This window comes from Eptatretus burgeri, chromosome 11 (assembly GCF_056783735.1).
Source record: "Eptatretus burgeri isolate ZD-2024b chromosome 11, Ebu_testis_v1, whole genome shotgun sequence".
In the NCBI taxonomy this organism is placed as follows: Eukaryota; Metazoa; Chordata; class Myxini; order Myxiniformes; family Myxinidae; genus Eptatretus; species Eptatretus burgeri.
In genome coordinates, this window is record NC_140971.1 from 77547462 (window position 1) to 77557105 (window position 9644).

The window sequence follows — 9644 nt, forward strand, 5'->3', positions numbered from 1 at the left end:
TCCTCATATCCTCAGCTCACATTCCACTGCCTCTCATCCTCACTGCATATGTCATCCTCAATGCCTTACAGAATCAATAACTTCTTCCCTTAGACTCACAGGACCAGTGACTCATAGACTGACTCCTCACACCCTCACAGCTTACTGGAGTATTCTCAAAACAAACAAATTGTGCCGAGCATTGTTTACTGAAGTACCACTCCTGAAAAAGCTTTCACCACAGTAAGGTGTTTCCTCAAAGGAGGTTTGATATTCAAATACAAGCAAAATAAGCTCTCTCTAAAAATATATATTATTTCCAAACAACCTTTGCAAATATAAATACTGTATAAACTTGGCAAATATATATCATTTCCAAATCTCTCATCCTTCAGACAGACAAGCAGCAGCTTCTTCCCTCTCTGCAGACCTTGATGGAATCAGGAGCTAATCCAACACTTACAAAATGTCTTTCAACTCTGACAAATCCCACACCTTCACCGTGTTTCTCTGAAAGGACCGTCTGGCAAACCCTCCCATCCATTGGGACCATACTCTGAGCAGAGCGTTAGTGCTGCCTAAGTAGTCTCATTGGCTATTGGGCACAATCCGGGACGGGTCACCACTCCGCCATAGGATACCAGCGAGCTGGCACTCATTTTGCCGACCTCGGAAGGATGACAGGCAGAGTCAACCCCACCTGGTATTAATTCAACAGCTGAGGGGGATTTGAACTCAGGATCATTGGATCCCAAGCCCACCACGCTAACCATGAAGCCAACACCAAGCAAGCCAATGCAAGGTCTTTCCTTGGCCAATCTGAACTTTTGATAAACATACAAGGCCTTCATTCACCACTTTATTGACTGCCGCTATCCTCTTTGGTCTGGTGCCCCTTGCTAACATCTTGCCCTTCTTGATGCCATGGAAAGAAAGGCCCTCAAAATCATTGTTATCTCCGGTAATGAAGTCGAGCGTCTCGGTCTGTTACTCCAGCATCGCAGACAAGTTGGTGGCCTCTTTGTATTATACCACTTCCTTTTTGGTTTTGCACCCTCTGCCCTCTCTTGGTTCTACCCCTCCCAGGTATATTCAGGATACACATGGTCTGCCAGTAACCCTCTTCTTGTTAAGCTCCCAGAATCCAGACTCACTGCTCACCTCCACTCATTTGTTCCTCTTTTCCCTCACCAGAGGAACCAACTTCCCCAATCTGTTCAGTTGCATTCTTTCCTTATGAGCTTCAAGACAGCTGCTGTTCACCACTACTTCAGGTCATCCCCATCCATATTCGTGATGTCTTCTACTCCAAATGACCCCATTCCCCAAACATTCCCTTTCTCCAGGTTAATGTGATTTTTTTCTTCCCCTCTCCCTCATGGTCTCATCTCCTCTTTTCGTTTGTTCGTTGTCGGTTGGTTTGTTCTGTTTCTGTTTCATCCCCACTTCCCCTTCCACTTCTTGCTGTGTTTCATTCATCTTGTGTGCAGCTTGTTCACCCCCATGTGTCCTTCTCCCCCATTCGCCTGATCTTACTCTCACTTCCACCCTGCTGTTGGGGTCTCCCCCTTTCCATTTTGTTCAATTCCATTCTGCTCTAGTTCTTCCACAATCCTCGATCATGCATACAAAAAAATAGAACAAACTGTCAGAAACACGACAACTCTAAAAATGGCCCTTTCAAAGTCCTGACCTTAACATCACAGAATCTGTCTGGGATTAGTTGGACAGGACGAAAAAAAAAAAAAACCTCCAAAAAATAATCCAATTATGGGGAACATTGCGGAACGCATGGAACAACCTCCCAATGGGATTTCTCCAGAAATTGCAGGAAGACATTCCAAAACCGATATCTGATGTTTTGCATGAAAAAGGTGGTGATACCAAATATTAAAAATTCATCAATTAATATTGTAATATACAATTCATTTGTATTTCTTTCGTAAAACATGATCATTATCCAGTAACATCTTTTATTTTCCAAAACGATACCAATGTGATAATAGAAATGTTTGTTTTAAAGGTGGCCGAAGACGAGTACAGTAGTGTGTGTATTTATTTCGTTGCAAGAATGGTCATCAGGGGGTAAACGGAGTAAGATAGAGTAGTTATTTCATTAATAAACATCTAGCATAAGTGTTTGCTTTCTGTGTAAAATGGTGGGACAAAAGTTGAGGAAGGTTTAAGCAAACCTCCAGTCATGAGGTGAATGTCACAATTTAATTTTTTTTTTTCCAATTCTCAAATCGATGTTAAAACATGAAAGAACGCTGTTATAGCCGAACAGCGGGGAGAGGTGCGGTGTTTGGCTTACACTTTGGCACTTCGCGTCACTTTCGAAGGTGAATTATTTGTCGGGATTCGAACCCTGTGCAGAATGTCGCCACGAGACTCCACCGAGTGTAAGAAGTCACAGCACGATGAGCTACGACCTCAAGCAAGGAAATTTGTCCATTTGGCCCATCATTGGCATGGTGCACTCCCAGGTTAATTTTTTTTGCCACAACCTTTTAACATTGATCAATTTTCTTGATGGTTTACTAAAGTCTAAATTACCCGATCTTGATCGGGTGACCCAACTTGTAATTAATATCACTGTGATAGAACAGATCACATGTAACACCATTGGCCCATCAGAAATCACCTTGTCTCTCGCTTACTCATTATTGCTTTTAAGTGTTGCATGAAAGTGTCTTCACATAGCCTTTTCGAAATAAATAATTAATTAATAAGATAGCATTGTAGAAAGCCTCACAAACACCACATGCAGCCCACACACTAGCTTCTCACAGGTGTCAACTGAAGCCTTGACAATGCGGTGCGAATTGAAGACTGCGTTTGTTTTACAGTAAAGATAATTCTGTTAACATTCGCCATGTCATGAAAGAACCTCATTTAGCGATGCAAATGAGGTAGTACAAGCTCAATGAAGAGATATTGGAAAATTAATCCAAAGTTCAAAATATAACACATGAAATGCATTTGCCTTTTGACGTGGATCCTCATAAATTGTCCCCTTGCTTTGTTTTTATGCTTCCGCTGATGAAGTAGTTGGAGGCATTAAGCTTTTGGGTTGTCCGTACATAAGAGTACATACATGTACGTTTGTATGTCAATGCTAATTTTTCTCTTTTCTCTGCAACCGCTTATTTGAGTGATATGAAATTTTCACCATGGGTTTTTCACTCATGTAGAATGTTTTAATGATGATTATGACGTCATATGTTACATGGTTTGGCAGTTATGATTTGTTTTTTTGAAGACTAAACCTTTAAAAATCTTCTCCAGAACGGCTTGACAGATCGAGGGGAAACTTCACCCACATGTTCCCCAAGCCTTGGGGATACCAGGGTGTTCACGAATAACACTGGTTTACAAAGAAATTTAGGCACGCATGAAAATAGGTGTTCTAACCTAATTTTGGGTGCTGATTTCAGACACGAAATCCATTTTCACTCATCACCTCTAGTTTTTGAGATATACATGTATACATGTACGTACATGTATACATATAGCCCGAGACCCAAAATATCTAAATATTTCAGTAATACACTGCATAAATAGATGTTTTGTTTCGTTCTGTAATATGCCATTTGAATATATGAAATAAACACATTATATTATAAATATGTGCATTATAATAAAATAAAAAATGGGATATGTGAGAGCAAAAAAACTATAGGTGATAGAGCGAAACTTTAGAAATTTGAATTCAGCATATCAAAATTAGTCAGAAACACCTATTCACATGCTTGCCTCAGAATTTTGTTTTTTGTAAACCAGTGTAATTACACGAATAATTAATAGGTCACATGGCCTGGCAGCCATATTTAATTGAATGAAAATCTTTTATTTTCAAATTCTTTCTCTTGAACCGCTTCATCAGTCGATGTAAAACATCACAGTTATGATCGAGTAGTGATTGGGAATATGTGTTAAATTTCAACCTGATCAGACACATGGTCTGGAAGTCAGAATTATTTAATATTTTCAATCTGGGTTCAGGGATTTAAATCAAACCTGGTACAAGTATTATAATGATGTAATAATGTGCGGATGCATATCTGATGATGCCATGACATCGAAGAGTGCCCTTCTCATGTTTTTTTTAAAGTTCTGCATCTCCCTTTACTTGCATTTAACTTCTTACAATTGGCACCTTTATTTCTACTTCTACTCATTTCTATCATTGCCAATAGAGAACGATATGTTCTTTTTTTCAAGACTGCTCTTATGATGTTGCTCAGTTGTTACTATGTGGCCTTGTGGAATACATTTATTTACATCCTGAATAAAAGAGCTTGAAGGTGTTTGGTGTTATCCATTTGCTTTGTGTGATTGTGGCTCTATATGTTGTCCCCAAAGGGGAAGGTCCTTGAAGCAGAGATCAATTTCATATTGTTTGCCTTCCTGATCCACCAACAGTGCTATCCAACACTTGTGTTTGTGTAAATGCTTGAATGTACTCATGACCAAACTACCTTTTGGAATATGGATCACGGTAGTGTACTGCTCTGTGGCCTGTGAGAGTCATTTTCCGAATTATGGTCGGTTGACGAGTCATCATTCGATCTTTAGCCTAAGTAAGATTTTGTACATTTTGATTACACGGATTGATACAGACTTCACCATGACATTGCCCCGTGGAACACTTGTGGGGGAAGGGGGGGGGGGGTCAGAAGAAGAAGAAAAAAAAATCCATATAAATATTACGTACCCTCACAAGGAAGTTCAATGCAGGAGGAGGCCGTTAAGCCGATCTAGCTTGCACAATGGTAGTTTGTCTGTGCTATATCCTTTTTAAATGTTGAGCATCAAGTAAAGAAGCAGGAGATACCCTTTTTAAAGTCTTTGGTATGACTAGGCCAGGGTTTGAACCACCAAACCACCAACCTCCCAGACTCGGAGCCGATGCTCCAAACCGTTATACCACCAAATCTGGTAAATTCATTTATAAATCAATTTCTATTAGACTATGATCTGATCTGATACCTGCCATATTCTGATAATAGAATATATGCTGTCAGAAAATAAGCCTTGGGAACTTTCCTCTTGAAAGTATCTGCTGTAACGACACTGGACATAAAATGGCACGTTCTTGCTGTCCTGATACGTTCCTACTGTGGCGTTTATGGGAAGACACCAGCGGGCTCATTGCACCTGAATTTTGTGAGTGACCCACCCTGTCTTACCTCAATTGCTAATCAAGCCTATGATTATGGGGTCCATGATTTTTGTTATGGGCATGTTCAAAGGAAACTGGTGATTGTCCTAGTTGATAAAGAAAAGTAGTTTAATTTTGTCATTCTGACGTTGGGTGAGATGGTACATGTCGGGAACCACAAGCAAACTATGGTTTGTGAAAGAACTTTGAGTACCACATCCAACAGCTTTGTCATCATCCTTCAATATGGCTTACCCAAATGACCCATGAGCAGATAATGCTGCTTTTCTCAGCCATTTCATACCTAACTTAAAGGTTAACATGCTTTGTAGGTGTGTACAACTTGGTTCTGTACATGACATCCGGCCTACATTGGCAAACTCTGCTCTCTGAACTCTATACCATTACGCATTGTTCAATGGACTTTATCATGTTTACTCATTGTCCAAAGAGCAAAGTTACACAGATGTTCGGTGTGATCGCACACGTCCAATGTTTTCCAGGAGAGGCCAACTTTGTCCCACGTGACACTAAACTGACGTTTCATGCAAGAATTCGGATAAACGTTGGACAGTGTATGCCCAGAAACTTTTAAGAGGTTTCTGGAGTTCATTTTTGTGACTCTGGCCTTGTTTCAACCAAACATGATCAACTGCTCTAACCAATTGGCAGATGATGCAGCTCATACTTGATGAACAATCTATGACTCCACCATGGTCTACAGAAGCGATCGGGGTGGGAGGGGAAGGATCAGGATATTTGATATCGAAAGAGAACATCAGTACAGATATTGAACAGAACACTGGTCCTATTATTGGGTAGAAATGGAGATCCATAGCGAACAAAACAAACTTTGAATGAAAAGACATCACCCTAAACAAGACGAGACTAATTTTACTACTTTATCTCCACACACATCTACAACTCTCTCCCCTCATCGAATCTTTGTTTTTTCCTTCTTGAAACAAACTCTTCCTTTAAAAAAAAAATGGAGAAATGAGTTTTTGTTTCTTGAGATCACCCCCCCGCCCCCCATACCTTAAACTTTGTGTCGTGTTGTTAACCATGCGGATAGTGTTGTAAAACACCTCGGAGAGTTTTCACAATGCATTATGTGCAGTTGTCCTTGTATGTGGGTCTGCAATTTACCTGCAATGTGGGACAGGTAACTGATATGAGTTTCACAACTTTACAGGATGGTGCAGAGGTTTTCTCACTCTTCTTTCAGCTGCCTAATCTGAGTTCAATTCCAGACCTGACTGCAAGTCGTCGTAGAGGTAGTGGTAGTGTTTTGGAAAAACACAAAATACAACTATAACAGCACTCGGTAGAGTGCATACTTCCTCCAGGCTGAACTCCCTCCAGGCTGAACAGTTTACGTTTTATAGGCCAGATCTGAATCCGTACCTGAAACAAAATCTAATCGGCTTGTTCTTGTCACCGACCCAACTCATCCACCAAGTTTCAACCTAATCCATCTATAACATTTTGAGATATCGTGTTCACAGACAGACAGACAGACAGACAGACAGAAAAGCCGGTAGGTGGACATGGGTAGTCGACTACCCAATAGAACCTGACGCGATGGGCCCGTTCGATGGGGAATGACCTGAGGATTAAGCACGAGAAAATTCATGATTCTAGCTTCAAGGGTTAATGCTGCAGATTGTTTTTTCGTTAAAATACCCCCACATTTAGAGGTTTTTCGGCCGTTGCTAGGCAACGGAAGGGTCCATAGCAACGGTTTTCATTTGCACACAACTAGGTCATGGTATGAACCGACCATACCAAGTTTCATCGAAATTGCCATTGTATTAACGGAGCACTGGACCGAACAGAAGGACAGACATACAAACAAGTCGGTAGGCGGACATGGGTAGTCGGCCGTTGCTAGGCAACGGAGGGGTCCATAGCAACGGTTCTTTCTCACACATAACTAGGACATACCATGAACCTACCATACCAGTTTCATGTATATCTGACTCATAGTCTCTGAGATATAACGAACTTCGTTTTTTTATTGTTTTCGACCAGGGTTCATTCAAAGTCTATCTTCTCCAACAGTTTTCATAGGATTCGGCTGGAAATTTTTGACAATATGGCTGAATGTACTACCCACAGTCGCTCGTGGCCCGATTTTAGATTTTCGAAAAAATAATTTTTTAATGATTTTTCAAAAATTTCAAAAAATTTCAGTCCCGTTGCTCGGCAACAGATGGGTCCATAGCAACGGTTCTCATTTGCACACAACTGGGTCATGGTATGAACCTACCAACCAAGTTTCATCGAAATCGCCATTGTATTAACGGAGCACTGGACCGTACAGAGAGACAAACATATCGACGGAAATACTGATAATAACGGTAGAACAAATTAAAAAAAAAATTTTTTTGAAAAAAAAAAAATTTTCGACTAGATCGACTACCAGACAGACAAACATATCGACGGAAATACTGATAATTAGGGTAGAAAAAAAAAATCTCAATTTTTTTTTTTTGAGATTTCTTTTTCCGACTTGATCGACTGCCCAACAAACAGCTCTCATACGAGCCTCAACATTGTATAATAAATTAATAAATAATTAAATAATAAAAAAGAGGGATGAAAACATGACCTGCATCCACCTTCAGTGGCGGAGGTAGCAATGAAATTCCTCCACCACCCACCCCCGCAAAACTTCTTAGCTCTTAACACGGTTATAACATGCCTGACATTGTCGAGATAGTCCAGGAGTTTTAACACTATTTTTCATCTGCCTTATCACAGGAAGCTAATGAGATTATGTTTTTTTTTTAAAAAATGATGAAATGATTTCAAAATTGCCAGAGAAGATTATTAATTAGTGTGGAACGTGGAGAACAATTAAAAAGATGAAGGGTCGAGGATGGAACTATTTCCGTCGAGGATCACAACGTACATCACATAAAGGTCGTGAGAACTTGGTGAGTTTGAGCTGCAGTGTAGCCAATTAATTTCTATCGGATCATTGTAGTTTCTGTTCTATTAGTCCGGTGGAAAAGTATGATATTGTGCTGAGGTGTGTGTTTTTTGGAATATACAATGTTTTTATTGTTGTTTCTAGGTGTTTGATATCTACTGAAAATAATAAATCACGATGATGCCAAAGTCGCACCTTTGGGGAAATTTTTTTTATACACATTTTAAAAAAATGAATCGTAAATCAAAATTTGCCGACTTTTCGGACGGTATCAAATCCTCCAATATTGAACACGCACAAGTACTGTGCACACACTACACGTTGATTTGACCTATACTACATCATATTGTGTTATTTTCATTAATCTTTGAACCAATATTCCCTTCTTTCGAACACAATATACATTTTCCCCACACATAAACATCGTAATATTTGATATGGAATTGAAATATGCGATGGCTAAAAGGAAATAACAACAAATAGTCATTAAGCTTACGTGTCATCGGACCGGTCATCGAGCTCGTCATCAGTGTGGGAGTTGCCGGTTTTTGTTCGCTCATTGCAGCAGTCGTCACTCCCGTTGCAGCTGCAGAACATGAAGCAGGCGAGTTGGGCCACAACACATCCACATCTGGCTGTTGAGCATGGTGTGTTTGATGAACATCCACATTTGATGATTTGCAGAACTTCAACAGGAACAGGTGGCACCTTGTCTGCCACTGTCACTGGAACCAACCCCTGACCAGATTCATCCTTCGACCAGCCATACTGAACAGGATCCAGACTGGGTGGGTCAGGGGACAAAGCAGACTTCCAGATGATCATCTGGTAATGTGCTTGGTGTACATGCTGAAGGAATGACTCAGTTGTGGGAGGAAGTGTCTTCACTTTAGGTGCAGCTGTAATCATCATCTTTGATATCTTGGAGGACAATACATCATAACGAATGGCTGACATATTGCTTGTCTGTTTGGATCCATAACCAGCACCAATGAACCTTGTGGCCTTGGAAACAACTTCATTCATCTCTGCTTCAGGATCTCCAAGACTTGGTAACAGATGACCGAGTCGCATCTGTTTCAGCGCTGTTGCCTTTCCTATGCCCCACATATATGAAACCGTGTCACAGCTGGTCATCGCATGTATTGCAAGGAGTTGCTCTGAATTTCCTCCCTGTTGCTGTGATGTTGCCTTGATGTCCAAAATTTGTCGACCAGTAATGGGACTCACCATCATTACTTCATATGTGAGTTTCTGTTGATGGTAGAAATGGACGAGCAACACGAAGACGTCAGTGTCGTCACACACAACTGATATGCTTTTCATCCTAGTTGACGCCAACTGTATCATCCGCTGAGCTATCACGACATCAGCTTCCTCATGTGTTGTTCTGAGCTCCTGTCTCGTCCTCTTAGTACCACTGCTTACTTCTATGGGGACTGGGTCTTTGGCAGTGATGACGAGTTTCGGTGTGTTCCTTGGTAGTTCTGTGACCTTCTTCGACAAGTCTTCATACAAGATGTCAATGAGCTGGACCTTGTTTGCTGTTACTGTTTGCATCAC

The 9644-nt window shown here is 40.7% G+C and overlaps 1 long non-coding RNA gene across 1 annotated transcript in view; it reads left to right on the forward strand.

Annotated features, from left to right (window-relative positions):
* Positions 1–4283, forward strand: part of LOC147017431 (uncharacterized) — a 32766-nt gene extending 28483 nt beyond the window's left edge. Inside the window, exon 3 of the long non-coding RNA XR_015049498.1 lies at positions 1–4283. This exon is cut by the window's left edge and continues 972 nt beyond it. This is a non-coding gene — a long non-coding RNA (uncharacterized LOC147017431).
* The last annotated feature ends 5361 nt before the right edge of the window (positions 4284–9644 follow it).